Genomic DNA, 17,897 nt, shown 5'->3' with positions numbered 1-17,897 from the left:
GGACTTGTCGGAGAGACAGGAATGCAGTGTGCTCACCAGCAATTTAGAAGGGACAGCCCTGAACTGTGTCATGGCCAAGAAGCAATATCAAGACTCTGCTGAGAAAATCTTCGAGATCTTGTTAAACCGTTTTGGATCAGGGGTGCAGGGGCACCAGGCGATGATGCGCTTCGAGAAACGGAGGCAACGAGAGGATGAAAGGATAGACAAGTTTCTCGATGACTTGGAAATGCTGAGGAGACGCAGCCAACCGGACGAGTTAAACCGAAGGATGAACTTGGCCGTAGCCTCGAAATTTATCGATGGTGTGAAGAATGATGAACTTCGTACGATGCTAGCAACGCATTACATACCACTATCAACCAATGCGCCAACACCGGAGGAGTTGAGGCTCAAATCAAAAGAGTATCTTTTGTTGAAACCTTCTTCGAGATCTGGATATTACAAGAACAATTATGGCAATTTTAACAACGGACCAGCGAACCAAGGGAACAATTGGTACAAACCGAGGGTTGATATGGACAAGAGACGCTCTTGTGCTAATTGCAGTTCAACGGACCATCATGTGTCAGCATGCCCAGCTTACAAACAAGGCATGAAAGCAATAGGCTTTAGCCTCGATGACGAAGATGCGTCAGAGTTGGACCATGAGGATTTCATGAGAAGAGTAATTGTGAAATTCGGCCCGAGGTGTTTCTTTTGCAACTTGGAAGGTCATTTTAAATCAGATTGTCCGCAATTCTGGGATGCAGTGGCAGACATTAAGCATCCAAGACATGAAGAAGCTTTGTCAGGAGTAAAAGCCAGCAAGGCTCGACTTTTGAGTGAAGCAGAAGCACGCAGAAAGGATAAACCTCAAGAGCTGGCGGCTAAGAAAATGCAAGCGGTAATAGAGGAGACACGTGAGCCGGAACCAGCAACCGCGGCTCACGACTTCAAGATCGATTATAAGGCAGCCGCGAGGGATGCTCTAAATAGAGTGCTGCAGGAACTAGTGACGAAGGAGATCGAACAAAAAGTGAAACTTGAACTGGAAAATGAGAAACTTCAGGAGCAACTGAATACCTTCGAAGCAACGGAGTTCGAAGAAACGAAAGCACCAAGCAGTTTGAGCATGAAACTTAATGTGATCTCCGGTCAGAGGTTAGGCATGGTGCCGCAAGGAAGCAAGATACAGTCGATAATCTCAGTGGCTGGACACCAGGTAATAAGAAATCTGAGTGAACCATCCGAGTTCACTTTGATGCATTTGGACACATATGCAGATTATCTGAGGCAGGTGGAACCACGCACCGAGTCGAGAGCCGTGAGGGCACTACTAACGACGGGTGGCCCTCGCATGAAGAAACTTCATGGACGCTACCTAGAGGTCTATGGGCCGTATCAAGTGATGCTGAACGTGGATGGAATCAGTATCTACACCAGGACTTATGTAACAACAGATGATGACCAAATGGGGCAGATCTATTTGGGTGAGGAGGAACTCAAAGTCCGCAGGATAGGCCATGACGCCATGATGGAACAAGACGCAGTACACATTGGGTATGAAGCAGATGTGACCGCACATCTGCTCGACACCAACGGAAAAAAACTCGGAGTCACAGGGCTTCTGGACACAGGAGCGGTAGTGAGTGTGATGCCGATAAAAACTTGGGAAAGAATGGGCTTCACGCGGGAAGATCTAATTCCAACGAATCTCCGACTGGCCGCCGCCAATCGAGGAGCTATCTACGTGGCCGGAAGAACACCAATAACGGTCCTCCACATGGGAGGACGGGATCTTTGGATGAGCTTCCTGGTGGTAGAGAATCTGGACGACGCCGACCAATTCATCTTGGGCAGAGATTTTGTCAGGATTTTTGACGTGATGATTGACTTGAACAACGGTCTGATACGGATTAGAAACCCGGACCGAAAGTATGTTAAGAGACCAATTAATAGGATAATAACAGACGAAAACAAGGTACCAATTTTTTTAGATAGAAAAGTAAAATTACAACCAGGACAAGCTGTAGTATCAATTTTTAGAATGAGAAATTTGAATTCGTTAAGTGATAGTAAACAGGTTTGCTTAGTACCGAATCCAAATAGTCGTGTGATTTTAGGCCGGAGCTTCTCGGTAACGCGAAACGGACTGTGTGTCAGTGTGTTGTTGAACACACTGGACACCACGGTTTCAATCCAGCGTGGAAAGAAGCTTGGCTACGCTTTGCCGATTAGGACCGACTATGAGGAGACACAAAACTTGAAGAAATATAGTGTGAAAGACTGTCCTTATCATGCCAATAAAGATAAAATTTTAAAGAGGATTAATGAATTAAAATCTATTCATAAATTGTTTTCAATGAAATCCGAAACGGACGACGGCTTATCAAGCTGCTCGAATTTTCCGGAACGCCCCTCGTCATATGAACTAGAATCTGACAAACCGGTTTTGCCAGAGATAGAACATTTAAAAGGGAAAATAGGCGAGGGAGATTTCAAAAAATTGCGGGACCGCCTAAATCGGAACGCAGATGTATTTTCAAAGCATAAGGCGGATATCGGTTGCCGTAATTTCGTCGAACACGAAATGGAACTAGAAGAGGGCGCCGTTCCCCATAGAGAAGGCGCAAGGCGAATGACGCCACACAAATCGGAAGCGTGCCGAGCGGAAATAGAAATGTTGCTTGAATACGATATGATAGAACCCTCGAAATCGCCATGGGCTTGCGGAGTAGTAATGGCGAAAAAGAAAGGGGGGCAGCTTAGATTTTGTTGCGACTTTCGTTACTTGAACGCGGTAACGATAAAAGATGCGTACCCGATACCGCGAATAGACGAGAGCCTATCTAAGCTTGGTGATGCCAAGTTCTTCACCACATTGGACTTAGGTTCTGCCTTCTGGCAGGTCCCTCTGCGGAAGAAGGACACAGAGAAAACCGGATTCGCTTGCAAATTGGGATTGTACCAGTGGAAGAGGATGCCCTTCGGCTTGTGCAATGCAATGGCCACTTTTCAAAGACTGATGGCTCAGGCTTTGACGAGAGTGACCAAGAAGTACGGGAATCTCGTGATGTGTTACGTGGATGACGTAGTCATAGCAACACCGACCCTGGAAGACCATATTGATAGGCTCGATGAGGTCTTTGGATGCATGAAAAGAGCAGGATTAAAGTGCAAACCATCGAAATGTGAAATCCTTAGGGACTCGATTAAGTACCTAGGAAGAATGGTGGATAGGCATGGTGTGAGGCCGGACCCGGAAGCAGTGGAAGCAGTGTTGACATGGAAAGCTCCCAGAACGGACACACAGCTCCTGAGCTTCCTAGGGTTTGCCAATTACAAACGAGAATTCATAAAAGGATATGCGGACAAGGTGTACCCGATGCAGAAGCTGATGCGCAACAAAGGGAAAAAGTTCGAATGGAACGATGAGGCACAGGTTGCTTTCGAGAACATAAAACGGGAACTGTGCGAAGCGCCAGTGCTGGGCATGCCTACAGAAAAGGGCATGTATGTTCTCGACACAGACGCATCGGTGGTGGCCATCTCAGGAATCTTGCATCAAGAGCAAGAATGGAACGGAAGAACAGTCTTGAGTGACACAGAGATGAAATATGGCGCACCAAAAGCAGAAATGTTTGCAGTAGTCACCTTTGTGGAGAAGTACCGTGCATACTTGGGGAGCGCTCCCTTCAAGTTACGCGTGGACCAGAGAGCGTTATCCTGGTGGAAGACCTATTCGATGGATCAGAGTTATATTGGTAGATGGATAGTAAGACTGGATGGCTACCATATGATAATCGAACATAGGATGCGTGGTAAACACCAGAATGCTGACAGTCTCAGCAAGAAAACTGAGTTCTATGAAAGATTGGAGCAGAAGCAGGCCAATCAGGCGGAAATAAAGGAGGGATTCTCGTTTCTGGACAAAGAAACGTATGAAGCGCTTCCCTTAACGAGATGGTTGGATAAGTCTGGACATCCAATTCCAGGGCACCCTGAGTTACCTGTAGAGGAAGCAGCCGAGATAAAGATCCTATCCAAGGAGGACCCGGTCCCCTTGGATCTGTTGCTGCACTCGAACCTGGTCCAGCAAGAACTCTCTCGCATGAATATAAACAGCCTCTCATTATTGGACAAAACGGTGCAAGTCACACCACAAGTGATGCGGATGCTGAGTGGATTGTTAGAAAGAGAAGTGACCAGAGATGACCCCGAGTGGACAGCAGCAGTGGCATCGCTAACAGTCAGTGAGAAGGTGAAGATCATGCCGTCCAGACGACAGCACGAAGAGAACGAGAGGGATTGTAGGACAATAGTTCACCAACTAGTATCCTCAATACCCCAAGAGATTTTAACCAGTACATCTTACGGACAGAAAGAACAGGGGAGCAGCAAGCGAAAGAAAACCGTCACCTTTGTGGACCGGGATAAAGAGGGTGAAGAGGTAGAACAAAATCTGCTGCAGGACTATTTGTCCGGGGAGACGGATGATGTGAAGAACCAGCGATCACAAGATCAACACCCGGGACAAGGAAATTTGTCCGGGGAGTCTGAGATAGACGAGGAAATTCCTGATGAGAAACAGGACCTAGAGCAAAAGGTTTTGTCAGGGGAGTTCAGATGGATGCAAAGAAAGCACAGACATGATCTGGGGAGCGTGCAGTCTCCAGCACAACCTCTTCGACGGCGGATAATTCAGGAAGCTCAGGAATGGACACCTATTCAGACAGGAATTCGGGCTCGGGATCGGAACTGTCAGAACTAGCGATACACACGCTACTAGTGGAAACTCGGGCAAGGGACCTGGACAGAGAGGTGTACCAGGATCCTGACAGTGATCGCTACCTAATACCAAGCGAAAGAGTCTTTGATAACGCAGCGGATCACTTAGAAACGATAGCGGTATCGAAACGTTCGATAAGCCTGTTGCCGCAGAAAGAAGTAGTCAGGACTGATCTTCAGCCGTTTGAACAAGAAACGCAACCGTTGGCGAAGATTTGGTGCGTTAATATGGAAGAAGACACACATCAGCCCAACGAGCTGAATAGTCAGATGAGGGTCATGAAGACATACTTGAAGGCGAGATACAGACTCTCGGACCTTCTAAGAGCGCAGAGAAATGATCGCATGACAAGCAACCTGAAAAGGTGGATCGAGAATGGTTCTCCGGATAAAGGGGAACTCGAGGAGGATAGTTATCGCATCCTGAGACAATACTTCATGCAGAAGGAAGGGAGGTTATAATTGAACAAGGACGGGATCGTGTCTTGCAAAAGAAGAGTGGAAGACAGAGTCCTTTACAAGTATAACGCGATAGTGTTACCGCAACTCTATCAGACAGAACTATTATTCAGGTCACATGATCAGATGGGCCATCAGGGGATCGACAAAGTATATCAGAGGATCCTGAAGCGCTTTGAGTGGCCTGGGATGAAAAAGGCATGCGATAAATGGGTAACAGCATGTCTGTCATGCAAACAGGTCAAGGATCCAAGGAAGTTGCGATTTCCTTTACAATCGATCGAGTCGTCTGAATTCAACGAGGTGGTGCAAATAGATCACCAAAAGATATGCATGACAGACAATGGTTATAATCAGGTGCTGGTCATGATAGATCATTTCACGAAGTATGCAGAGGCCGTGCCCTGCATAACTGCCTCGGCGGAAGAGACATGCGACCACCTGATCAATACGTGGATAGTAAGGCATGGTTGTCCGATGACGTTTCAATCGGATAATGGAACAGCTTTTGTAGGAGAGCTTACGAAAGAGCTTATGAGACGCTCACAGGTCGCTCAGGCTCACTCCACGACATACCACCCTCAGACGAATGGCTTAGTGGAAAGACAGAACAGGACGTTAGTGTCGATGCTGAGAGTATATTGTTCCAGGTACATGACCGATTGGGACAGATACCTTCCACAGGTGATTGGAGCATATAACAGCACGCAACACTCCACCACTGGAGTCAGTCCACACATGATGCTAACTGGACACGAAAAGTCTTTACCCTTAACCTTCTTCTACCCAGAATATGAGGGAAAGAAAACGTCCCCACAGGTCTACGTGAGGGATGTGATCAGACGCCAACAGGAATTGAACGATTTGTGTAGACGAAATACTCAGCAGGCACAGGCAAGGCAGAGGAAAAGATTCGACAAGAAAGCAGCTGGTGCAAAGGCTTACTCGGTGGGAGACTACGTATGGGTATTCCAGAACGTTATACCACCGAAAGGGACAAAAAAGCTCCTAAAAAATGGAGGGGACCCTTCATGATTACAGAGGTGCATCAGGAGGGACGCTTTTATAGACTGAGTACTGGCCGAGCCGCCCACTACGAGAATATAAAGCCACGCAATCCATCGACAGAAGACTGGTGTATACCTGCAGACATGGAAGAAGGGGATTATCTGATGATGGATCCTGCTTGTGGGGTCAATGAAAAAGGCACCAGGGAGAAGAACGATGGAAACGAAGTCGTAGAGGAAGGTACGGATACACCGCTGGACCTGGATCCAAACGAACAGATCGAAGCGGACGATGAAACCTTACCCTACGCAGAGGAAGATTGGCAGGATCCCGAGCAGATAGAGGTTCCCAAGAACTTGGAACCGGATCTTCTGTTCACCATACAGACTCGTCAGAAGGACGGAATGAGACCAAGAAAGAAATACAATCCTTACGGTGACGACTTTGTAGTGGATAGGTTAGATCTGAAGAAGATAATGGAGGAAGTAGTGGGTCTAGAGGAAATAACTGTGTCACAAGACATTGACATAGTCGATGATCACGACGATGAGTGGGTTAACGACTGGTCGAAACCCGAGGTAGAATTCGACGACGAGCAACAGCAGTCATATGAACAAGACTTGACGAACCTGCGTGTCTTAGAGTGGCTGAATGAAACGACCTCGGATCCTGAGGAGACCATCGTCAGGATTCAAGACGTAGATCGTGAAAGCATGAAAAACATCAAGACCGAACGAGATGATCCTTCCTGGGCTGCCCAAGAAGGACAACTACTCATTCCAGCTTCTAACCTTAACTTGATACCCGGTATGCGATCGACGGGGACGTCGATGGATATTTTTGTCCGGGGAGTGGGGGTAGGACTTACCCACACTGAAAACTTGATAATAAAAAAATTAAGAGTAGCAAGAGAAACAGGAGACTTAGAAGCAGAAACAGGCGAAGAGCCTAAGAAACCTGACATAGGCAGGGTAGTTGAGTCATATTTTAACTTACCAAATGAATATTCAAGTAACATAATACTAACAGTCAGTGATTTCATACTCACGAATAGAACATGTGCGATAGCAATCACAGCAGACATGAGTTTTAGGACAGCGTTAGCGGCAGCTTTTAAGAGAGAATACAAAAACGTGGAATTCCTTTGGAAGCAAAGACCAGGGTTAGGGGGCGTGGCAGCCTTACCTCCGGCGGCGTCGCAGATACCGGGAAAATACTTGTGCTTCTTGGTAACGAGGGCGACGGAGAAGCAGCACGTGGACCCAGAGAACCTAGTCTTGTCTTTGACGAGGCTGAGGGACTTCCCTGTCGAAATGGACGTGAAGGAGCTCTCCCTTCCAGTGTACGATCCAAACAGAGGAAGATTGCATGCTCGGGAATTGTACGCGCTTGTACACGTGATATTCTCTGATACGAACATACAAGTATATCTACATAAGAAATATTACTTAAGTATAGGCTGAGTGATGTGCGAGAGAGTGTTAGGCCAAAGACTAAGTTGTATGTAATAGGTGATATGTGTGTTATGTTATGTTATGTTATGTGTTAGGTTATTAAGATCATGGGTAAGTAGGGGTTAGTGACCATGAACAACTAAATGACTATCTTGGAAATAGATCCAAAGTTTGGACTGTCCAATCTTCGGTCGAATTCCAAAATTTTTGAAACCAATTGATTTTAATAAATTTTAGGATAAATATCTTTTTATCTGAACTGTTTTTAAGCAAATTTTAACGATATATGTTAAGGTGAAACAGACAAGTGTGATATTTTTGACTTCTTTTCTAGATCCTGATTGATCATTTAATAACTCACTTGAGTCAAATATCGAATCGAATCAAATCAAACTTGAAAGAATAGAATGGACAACTTCAACTTGGATGAATTGATGGAGCTGGCAGAGGCATATGTAGGACCGATGATAGATGCGATCTATCGTCGGCTGATTGATCGAGACTTCGCTCTGGAGGACCCAGAGGTAGTCATGTTGCTGACCGCCCTGATCAACATCTTGGGGCACGACAACCGTGGGGACCGCCCCACGGAAGTCCTGTTGATGGCAGCATATGGAGAAAGAGGAGTACTAGACCGCCCGAACATGAGAGTGATGAGGTGGAGAAACGGGGCTCTCTCAGGGAGTGACTTGGCGAATGAGCCTGGATTGGGAAGTTCTAGGACTTACCAACCAGGTGAGATGCCAATGCCCTCCAAGCCCAAACCTGGGCTGACGAGAATGCATCGGGAGATGAACAGCGAGGCGACCTCGTCTGGTTCACCACTGAGAGCAGCTGTGCCACCAAAAAGGGCGAAAGTAGGACAGGAAGTTCAGACGAACCAAACCATGCAAGGTCTGGATGAGATGAACGAAGAACTGAAAAGTACGAAGAAGGAGCTGGACGAGATGACCAGAAGCATGCTCCAGATGGAGGAAGATCGGGACATGTGGAGAAAGTTGTTTGAAGACTGCAACAAAAAGCAGGGTCAAGAGATTGAGCGCTTAAGGCAGGAATACAAAGAGTGATCGGAGCAGATGGCGTTGACAACAGCCGTGGAGAAAGTGATACCTGCAAGGGATATTCCTCGTGGGCAGTCCCCGATGGAGCTCTTGACGCCTCGAGAAATGAGTCAAACAACGGAGACACCACCTCCAGCAGAGACAAATCGAGTAACGATCCCGGATCCTAGTGACACTTTGGGTGACCCCGTCGTAGAACAGACAGTGAGGAAACTGATAGAGACAGCTGGACGACTGGTCACTAACAAGAATGCACCCTATGGAACGATTGACGATACGGGCAGAGTACAACTCTCCCAGACCGTGATCAGACAAGGGATAAGTAACGTGACACCACTCATGGGGAGCTCGAGAATCCCAGAGAGGAAAGTACGAAAGATGCCAGCGAAGAAAGTGTCTCGCATAATAGACGTGCAGAAGAATAATCAATTGAAATATAATTTCACGGGAGTTCCGGAGACAGATCCGAGGGCCTGCTTCAATCGAGCTACCTGGAGCCCAGCTGTGAACCTGCAGCAACCACCACTCGGGACATCTCATCTGATACTGGGAGACAGCTTGGTCAGAGTGCTGTCAAATTTGAGGACCTCGTGGGTCACCACGGTGATGGCCTTTGGAGGAGCGACGATAGCCCAATTATATCGGATGGTGGAACTGATGAATACAGGGAGGATTCCCAATGTGATGATCTTAGTTGGGACGAATGACATCTCCAGAGGTTCTGACGAGCAGGAAGCACTATGGGAGTCAATGATGGTGTGTTTGTTTACTACCCTCTGGCAGAAATTCAGTTGCGCGGTACTGACCGTTTGCACTGTGCCCATGAACACGAGAAACCTGACAGCCTCAGGAAGAAGGCACAACGAGGGAGTCGTAAGATGGAACAACATCTTGAGGAACCTAGCAAGTCGAAACGCCGGAAGAATGATCCTCATGGACATCGAACATGAGTTGAGAGCCATGGATCAGGCCAGACTGACCACGGACGGCATCCACTTCGACAGTATCGAAGGACAAGCTTGGTTGAATCGAGTCTTCCAAGAGCGGTTGGACGAGCTAGAAGCAGAACTTTTTGACACAGGAGTGCTGAAGGAAGAAGGAACAGTGAGTGACGCGGTGATTACCACCTTTGTGCCTCCTAGCTTGGAAACACGCTTGGGTACGGTCCCGGCCGTCACGAACTACAGGCAACAAAGCTCCAGCGAACCAGGTCGAAGAACAGACGTACAGGATCGATTGGGAGAAGCACCGATGAGGAGGACTATTCATCCTAGGAGAAGAATAGGACCTGTCAACCCAATCGAAGAGACAGCAGGCACATCTAGATCGGACACTAGATCGGAGACGACGAGTACCAGTCGAGAGGAAAGACCGAGCAGAGGCTCATTGATGTGGTCGCGACCCATACCGTCTCCCTGGCATATATACAAAAACGAACTAATGAAGCTGGATCTCCAGAGAGTAAGCTTCATCGAAGATGCAAGGAGGATGCTGAATGGAGCGATGCTATCCGTCAGCAGATTGTACTCGATAACCGGCGTAGACTGGTTGATAGCCGCTAGCATAAATTTCAGCTCCACGACGGCCTTGAGATTTGCTGACTTGGAGGGACTGCCCTCTAAGAACACGATGGGACCAGTGAATGCGAGACCGTTGCAAGATGAGAGGTTGAACCATGATGAGGGGAATCGTAAAGAGAGACCAGGAAGATTCCTGACGACGAGGGCGCCGATTGGACAACACGTGAAGTTATTCAGGCAGCTGACGACACCCCCTGGTCATGTGAAGGAAAGAGTGTACCCAAAACTAGTGAACCAAGATGGTGATGCCCAGAGATATGGCGGATTGACAGCGATAAAGAAAGATGAAACCATCTTCGCCGCCTATGACAAAGCAGAGATGAGGAAGGCCAAGATTATGGTAGTAGCGAATTCAGAGTTCGTGTACACTTCCAAGTCTTTGTTTTGGACGGACGTCATAATGTTGGCAGCGGTCGACCTGGACCTACTGCAATCAGTATCTTTGGCTATAGGGGTACAAAGGCAGACGGACATGAATCCAATTACGATTGTGTTTGCTGGCATCAATGACCATCTACATAGTAGAGGTTTTCTGAGCAGACTCAGAGATCCTACAACAGCAGAGAACGCTGTATGGCCAGCGATAAAAGACATCCTTGAGTCGATGGGTGAAGTGGTGGATGCGACGAAGGAGGGGTCAATCAATAAAGTGGCATTGAGAGTAGTATTCGCGTTGTCTCCGGGATATGCACATCTCCCGGATGGACTGAAATTCGTGTATGCAATTGTGGCCTTACTCTCGGAAGGAGAGTATGAGGTGATCATATCAGCTCCGAATCTCCTGATAGAAATGGAGAATCTGAGGCCACTTAAGTCTGAACTGCCTGCAGTATGGTCAGATATCTCAAACGCGATGAGAGGATTCAAGGACCACGCGCTACACATGTTAGTGTTGGACGAAGTGCTGGGGTTGGAACTGTCCAATTTCAGTCGACAACTCAAACTGAAACCGAGAATAGACGACGACCATCGAGTGATCACGGCAATGTCCAACGACTTATGGTTCCGGGCAATGGAAGTGGCGGGTGAAGACACAAGAAGGAAAAATTCACTGGAGACGAGAGCTCATCTGGAGGCGATGGTTCTGAGAACTAAGCCGGAAGCCAACCAGTGGCTACACCTGAACCCTAGAGTAGCGGCATTGGGTGCAGATGCTTTTGAGCAAGGCCCCGTGATGATCACGAAGATGCATGCCTACTTGTTGAAGGAGGTGAACCTGGCGGAAAATGCCGGAGAAAAGACTGCTGAGTTTGTAAACAGAATGTGTCAGATTACTCTGGAAACCTTCTGGACCCAGGAAATGAAAGGACAGGAGGGCTTTGAAAGGACAGACAGCATGCTAGAAGGGTTTGGAGCCGGATGGACCGCGTCCTTCTTGGCAAAAGTTTACCCGAAAGTCTCGCACTATTTGATAAAGGAATTCCTCCAAGCAGTAGTGAGAGTACCGATAGTGGAATTAATAGCCTTGATCGTGACATTCGGAGCGGAGAGTTTCGTGAAGGGACCGGCGATGCTGCTCACCGATGGAATTCAGAACCTGCGGCTAGACGGACTTCCGACATTGATTGCAATTACCCACGGAAACTTGGGAGGACTAATGGAACTGGCACGTTGTCCAGAGCAGATGAAAGAGAGAGTGAGGAACTTGGATATGAAGAAATCCACGGACTCGTGGAACAAGATAAGAGACCTGAGACACACTCTTATCCAGTATCTCTTACAACAAAATCGCTTTGGAACGGGAGAAGACGAGACGATTGAAAGAGAGGAAGATGTTAGACGACATGTTGGAGGCATGCCACTGTTAACTGATCTGAGCTTGGCTATGAGAACCGATCCCTTGGCGCTGATCAGAGGAGTCACGGAGTTCGTGACAGTGATCTATGGACCAGCAGTCACGTTTGCGTTCCCTGACGTTAAAGTGGACGCATATAGGAGGTCGGTGCTGCACCTGAACCTCATATCGGCAGTGGACGGTAGTACACTGAACTGGTGTGAGCAGCACACTTTGCGGGAGCTCATGAGTGAAGATCTGTTATTTGCGAAAATATCGGAGCCAGAGATGACAGTCATCAATTTTGACGATCACTTCCGTGACCGCATGGGAGAAGTAGGAAGAGGACACATCGAGGTGTTTCCAAAGCTTTGGAATCTGAGACCCTATGATAAAACGAATGGTGAGATAACCAGAGTGCCTCGTCTTACTGCAGCATATCACAAAGTGAGGGAAGAGACGAAGGACTGGGGCGATTACAAGAAGCTGCCGGAGGCAATCCCTGAATTCCCTCTGATAAGAAGGATGTTGCTCGGAGCAGTCTCCGTGGCACAGACTCCTAGATTGGGAGCAATCGAAGCCAATGAAAGGAGAGTAGGGAATTTCGTGGGAACGATGGATCCATACTTTGTAGGGAGAAATGCCGCCGTGTTACAGTACACACGATTTGCATACACGGATCAAGCGACGAGAAGGCGAATAAGCAATGCCGCGACTCCCAAGCCTGGAAGATTTGATGAGGAATGGAAGGAATTAGGCTTAGCTTCGATGAGGATGAGAGGCAGGACCGAATTGCCTGAAGCCTCATTAATCCTGACCAGTGTGAAAAAAGAGATGAAAGTGGGAGGAATATTGCAGACAAGAACTTTCCTAGCACCCTTCGGCTGCGAAGAAATCAAAGTGGTCCATGGAGAAGAAGAAGATAAATCGGCCGGTACACTGCTCATACCGGGATTCCAGGAAGAAGCGGACAATGACGAACAAGGACCATCGAGCCCGAACAAAGATAAATCTGAAGGAAATGACGGACAGAGTGGAAGCCGTCAAACCGAAAAACCCATGCAACAAGATCAAGCTGGTGGCGAAGACGACAGGGCATCGACAGGAGGAACATCCAGCCTGGATTTCAATATCTTCAGTGATCTTGAGAACAATGCAGATACATTAGAAACGACTGAGCCAGCGGATGAAGGCATCTCGACACTGGAGCCTCCGTCAGCCTTTATGGAAATGAAACGGAATTTGCCGGAGAGCAGCTCTCCTGGCAATTCAAGAAATAACGACCAGAGAATCCTCATGGAATCACCTCGGATAAGAAGAATAGAGGCCTCAGCCAGAGTACCTTTCTTGGGAACGCTGCTCGAAGAAGAATGGGAAGTACATCACCGAGACCACGAGAGTAGGACGGGATGCAAGCTGGACAGAGTGGCGTTTATGGAAGAAGTCTGGACCGTGGTTCAAAGCTATGGGACCCAGTCTATTCTAAAAACGGGTCTCAACCAACCCTTGATGAGAGAAGTGCTTGACAAGCTTGATGAGTGTGAAGGGAGACTGAGTGAGTTGTTGATCGACTCAGCCACTGATGAGAGTGAAGCGAATTCTCCCATCAAGATGACACCGCAGGACGATGAAGGAGAGGTGGTGTATCTGTCAAGAACCAGGAGAGGGACGATACGATCAAAAAAGGTGATTGATAAAATCAATGCGATGAAAATGAAGTTAGGCAGCAGAGTGATGCCGAGGAGAGTTGGAAAGACGAAGGTGGATTCAGAAATATCGATGAAAGCTGGTAACTCAGCGAAAAGGAAACGAGTTGAGGAGGTCATGGATTTGGGGCAAGGTGATTATCAATTGTCTGGCACAGATAGAATATTAACTGATATAGCGATGGTGCCACCCATTCTCATGGCGGGGATAAAGTCAACCGGTTATAAATCCAAAAGGAGTGACCGCACTCTGACTGGAGCAACCTTAGAAATGGAAATACTCAGCCAATGTGGAGAGAGCAAAATGAAAGACTTCAAGCCATCTCCCATGAATCATGGAAAGGGAAGTGTCGCAGGACAACTAACACCAGTGGAATAACACCGACTGACAGTGTCGGAGACTGTGTCGATAGATGAACCCACCGGTGGATACATGGATATGTTGGAATACCGAAACTCGGCTAGAGGGTATGTAATGGCCCTGGAAGACGAAAAAGCCACGGAGGGTTATCTGAAAACGATGTTGCAAGGCACCACCCTCAAGCAGAAGGCGTACGGACTTTGGCGTCGTCTGACATACAGGCGGAAACGATCGAGCAGTTAGTGAGCCTTCCATGGAAAGCAGTAGTGTTGAGGTATTTCGAAGAAGAAATGAGGACTACGCCAAGAATACATGCTCTCGTGGCAGTACCTTACGTAAGAACAGAGTTACAACTCAGGTTCGCCTGGTGCATGATGGGACTGACTCGCGAAGAATATGACTCAGAAGAAAGGAAGAGATCAAAAGAGGAAAAGGTTTTCCTTATGACGAACCTGAGGGATCTGATAGTCCAGGAGGGAGCAGCAGTAGCGTGTGCGAAGCGGAGAGACGCTCTCTGTTTCATTCGATTCCTGATAGAGCAGATTTCAGTACCTGCATTAAACACTTGTGTTAAAATGTTGAGGGAAGGCGATGAGCGAACGAAAGACTTATTCTTGCTAGCACTGCTGGATATGCAGCAAAGTAAACCGATGAGGGTGAACATGAAAGAATCTGAGGAGTTAGAACCCATGAAAAAGATAGACGAAATCAGGAGATTCTCAAACAAGGAGCTGAGACTCACTAAAGAATCTATGGGAGCATTGCCGAAATCCAGTGAATACTGTGGACCGATCAAGAAGAAATCGTATGGCTACGTATCCGGGATCATAGGGATCGCGTACAATCCTTTCCTGAGTGAAGACATACGCGATTGCTTCTTCGATTATGAGCAGGCGGTGTTGCTAAGATTCTGGACGTCCAGAATTGTAACGATTAAGAGCGTTAACAATCCACAGGCCAAATTGGGACTGGTCTTGGAAGAAGAGGTGACTGCACCTTCAGTACCAAAATCCTGACCTCAACATCATATATAATGTGATGATAACAGCCTCTAAGAGCAACGGAGAGGATAAGGTGGAGTTGCCTGACTGGGGACCAGAAGACTGGGTCAAACCTGGTAGCTGTCTGGCGGAAGTCTGTGGACTGGAGGGTCACGTTTGTGGAGGTCTGGACTGTGTGAAGACCCTGGAGAAACAACACAAGCAATTGACGGTATTGTTTGGGAATGTAGTGATGAAAGCTAGAACAGAAACGGAACTGATAGCAGATTGCCATGGAGGAACCGATGTGAATCTAGTGACTGCACTAGGATTCTACAGCATGTTTGGTTCTTTAGAGTCACTATTGAATCTGGAACAGAAACATGAGGTTGTCACCGCCATCAGTGTAGAAGTATTCCCAGGAGTTCTGCAGACTGAACAGAAATACATAGGGAAATGGAGGGAAGCAATCGAGACAGAAATGAACATCAGACACAGTGAGACTTATTGTAGACCATCAGGAGCACGATATTTGGTGGGTTCAACGTTGGCTCCAATGTGCAAGAGCAGATACCCTGTACATTTCGTGGCTGTGGACATGAAGAGTACAAGAACGATCGTGGATCAAGCCTTCTCAGTGCCGAAGTGTGTGAGATTGGCGAGAATGTCTGAAAAGTCTTACGAGTTACTATGTAAGATGTTCTCAGCAGTTCCAGAGAGAACCAAAGAAGACTTGGAGTCAATACTAGGAAAGAAGTTCATGGGATATGTGAGTGGGAACTTCAGTGACTTTGAGAGACAGAAACAGAGAGGATCAAGTGTCACAGATTACAATGCAGTAGATGAGAATGATGAAGTCCACCGAGTGATGATGGAAGTGGAATCATTGCTGGAAGCTTCGGGAAAACGTAATTGGAGGAGCATCATGTTGACGCATGACGAGTTTCCTTGCCACTGCTTGCTGCAGACCTGGTGGTATCCCAAGCGTAGTAATCTGATGTTGATCTGGGACTCTGGAGAGCTGCTCTCCATGGGTTTACCAGATTCATCACAGCCCGTAACGATAGTGATAGTGGGAGTTATGATGGCGATACGATGGCTGGAAGCTCATGTGAGAGAAAATAACAGACAGGAGGCACCGACGAGAGAACAGTTGCGGAAATTAGATTGTCTAAAAGATTTAGATCTTTTTGAGACAATGTGCAAAGTTCTAAACATTCCGATGGAAGTGAAGAAGATATGGGCAAGAAAACGATTGATGCCATGGTTCAGAGCTAACATGACTGCATGGTTGTACGAGTTTGCGAAAAAGCATATGTCGAAGCATGGCAGGGTGTACAGTGAATATCAGCTGGACATTGGAGCAGGAGCTTTCAAGCGAGCTCTCGTGACTCATCGGAATGCAGTGACCACCGCTGTGAAAAGAATTTCCAGGACGAGTGAGCGTAGTGGAAAGGAGAAGGCAGAGATGCTGAAAGAAGATTTGGTGAGAAACGTGACGTTGTGTCTCCACAACAGCTTCTGCAGGAACAGAGAATCTAACGTGGATCCCCTACCTTGTTGTAAACAGAGGGTGGAAGAGCAGAAGTGTTGGAGGAGGGCTTCCAGCAGCGTCAGGATAGCTAACGACGTGTTACAAGATACGGAAACTGAGAGTGCAGAGTCAGTATCACAGGAGGAAGAAATGGAACATTGACGGATGACCGAAAGACAAGATGAAAAAAGAGATGGGGTTAGAAGAATTTAGAAGTTTTAGAACTTCTAAACGACGAAAAAAGAAGAAAACAAAGGAGTGATGAAGAAAAGTTAAAAATCAGAATTGTTTATGTGTGTGAAATACTCAAGTGAGAAACCAAGCAACAAGTTGTAATTGAAAACTGAAACATTAAGTTGATTTTTGAAATTGTTGCATTTATAGATTTGCATTTTAATTTTAGTTGAAGTGGCTTTAGAGACACTCACTTACTATTTATTTAGGAAGGCTTAAGTGAAGGAGTATATTTAATTATTCCAGCCTGCATGACTGTTTTTAATCAGCTAGGAGAACTGATCACTTTGTGGTGACATGGAAGGCTTGAGTAATCTCTCGAAGAGGGAGATTGTTTCATTGTTCTTTCTAACCACAGAGTTTCTTAGTTTTAGTATTCAGGACAATAACAAGCAAGATTTCCGAAGGCAGAAGCATAGTAGGATAATTTTAGCTTGTTGGTTGGCAGGACTGTCCTGCAAGCCAACACCTTTTAAATCTAAGGGAAAAAGTTTTAATCGGGACATTGACATTGGAAGTCAGAAAATATGTTTTATCTTAAGTCATATCCTCAATGTGCAGATTAATGAAGAATTTGAAGGCTATAGTGATGTAGTATGATGCCATTTATATTCTGCTGTGAGTCGATGTGACGTGGATAAAAGTAATTCCGTGCATTTTGTAAATTCTGTTCGATGACACTGTGACCATTTTACGAATATTGCGTGATTCAATGAGGACATTGACCGGACTGTCCGGGGAGTATGTGACATTCGACCAGAATGTGAAAAATGCAATATCTGCAGAATTCGAAATTTTAGCAGCGAGACTTCCGGATTGGTGATTATTAAGAACTAAGAACGTTATTGGAACGATTGGCCAGACGGTGAGGGCTGGAATATTCTGGTATTTTAAAATTTCAAAAATTCGAATTATGACGTCATATTTCTGAGAAACGTCAGAAACGGCCATTTTGGCTTAAACAAGAAAGAAAAAC

The sequence above is a fragment of the Symsagittifera roscoffensis genome, chromosome 10 (genome assembly GCF_963678635.1).
Source record: "Symsagittifera roscoffensis chromosome 10, txSymRosc1.1, whole genome shotgun sequence".
Taxonomy (NCBI): Eukaryota; Metazoa; Xenacoelomorpha; order Acoela; family Convolutidae; genus Symsagittifera; species Symsagittifera roscoffensis.
This window is presented reverse-complemented; position numbering follows the sequence as displayed.